This window comes from Carlito syrichta, unplaced genomic scaffold, assembly GCF_000164805.1.
Source record: "Carlito syrichta isolate Samal-C Ts95f unplaced genomic scaffold, Tarsius_syrichta-2.0.1 Scaffold287982, whole genome shotgun sequence".
Taxonomy (NCBI): domain Eukaryota; kingdom Metazoa; phylum Chordata; class Mammalia; order Primates; family Tarsiidae; genus Carlito; species Carlito syrichta.
This window is the reverse complement of record NW_007232078.1, coordinates 1-1654: the sequence shown is the minus strand read 5'-3', so window position 1 is coordinate 1654 and position 1654 is coordinate 1. Positions and strand designations below refer to the sequence as shown.

The 1654-nt window shown below is 48.7% G+C and overlaps 1 pseudogene; it reads right to left on the bottom strand.

Moving 5' to 3' along the window:
• Positions 1-205: 205 nt before the first annotated feature.
• LOC103255274 lies at positions 206-1063 on the bottom strand (annotated as a pseudogene).
• Positions 1064-1654: the final 591 nt, after the last annotated feature.

Genomic DNA, 1654 nt, shown 5'->3' with positions numbered 1-1654 from the left:
GGACTGATTACTAAGACATGCCATTCCACTGTTTTGCAACTTTGGTTCAAAATATAGGTTATTAGCCGGGCTCAGTGGCTCAGCCTGTAATCCCAGCACTTTGGGAGACTGAGGTGAGAGGATTGCCTGAGCCCGCGGGTTCGAGACCCGCCTGGGCAACTTGGCGAGACCTCATTTCTACAATAAATCAAAAAATTAGTACACATTTGAGAAAACACATATAAACTGGTTTATCACTTAATGTTCCATCGGTTCATCAGTCTCTTCTGCAGGTTCATCAGCAGGTTCAGCAGACTGTGCCTTTCTCCGTGGCCTTTCTTCAAGACCTTCCAGGAATGGAGACACATCATCATCATCATAGATTGTAAATTCCAAGTCTTTACCAACAATTCCAATGGAAACATTCTTTGTTGTTAAGTCCTGCTCTGCAGGAAGTGTCTCTCTTAAAACACTCAGACCATGTTTAACCAGTTCATTTAAATTTCACTCCATAAATTCAGATATATGTCTCTCCAAGGAAGTATGAGCTGACTGAGAACGGGCTCCAATGGACATAGTTCTGCAGTCAAAATAGTTAGCAGATGGACAGGTTTGGAAAATGTGAGGGCCCATATCATCATAGCCAGCAATAAGCAGCCCAACACCATAGGGTCTCCGGCCATATCTTTGTGCTGGTATCTGGGTCTTGCTTCCAATTAGAGATACAGGACGAGACACGGGAGGTGGTCTGTCAAATACAAATGTGGAATCCAAACACTACTGGTGCATAAAATTACATATCAATCTAGCATCAGCAGTAAGCCCCACAACTGAAATACCAATATGGTTGTCAACATGGAGAATTTCTTTCTGATGAGTTGCAAGCTCTGACTGCTCTTTTTCAATGCAACCAACACTGCATGGGTTTTTGATTTCAGACCCACTGTGGCTGACCTTGTTTAACAGCTTCCATTGCATATTCAATTTGATGAATCCTGCCCTGAGGGCTCCCAACAGTGACATCATGGTCATACTGGTTGCGATACAGGGTTCCAGCACGGTCCGGCTGCAGCCTCCAGCAAAGCTACGAATTCAGCAGCGGGGCCGACGCTACTGCTCGGCGATCTATGGAGTCCAGTTTCTCTCTTAAAAAGTAACCTAGCCGGGCTCGGTGGCTCAGCCTGTAATCCCGCGCCTTGGGAGGCCGAGGTGAGTGAATTGCCTGAGCCCGCGGGTTCGAGACTCGCCTGGGCAATTTGGAGAGACCGCATCTCTACAGTAAATCAAAAAACCAGCCGGGCGTGGTAGCGCGCGCCTGTAGTTCCGGCTACTGGGAAGGCGGAGGCGGAAGGACCGCCGGAGCCCGGCAGGTCGAGGCTGCGGTGGCCGGGAGCGGCCCCTGCACTCCAGTCTGGGCGACGGAGTGAGGCTCCAACTCAAAAAAAAAAGAAAACTAGAATAAAAACTTAAGAGATTTGTAGATGTGTATAATGTGCATCAAAGTGCATATTGTGTACTCCATACTATCTCGACATTTGAAGGACTCTTAGGTTACTTTTTTTTTTTTTGAGTGGGAGTCTCACTCTGTCGCCCAGACCGGAGCGCAGTGGCCGCTCCCGGCCCCGCAGCCTCAACCCGCTAGGCTCCGGCCATCCTTCCGCCTCAGCCTTCCGAG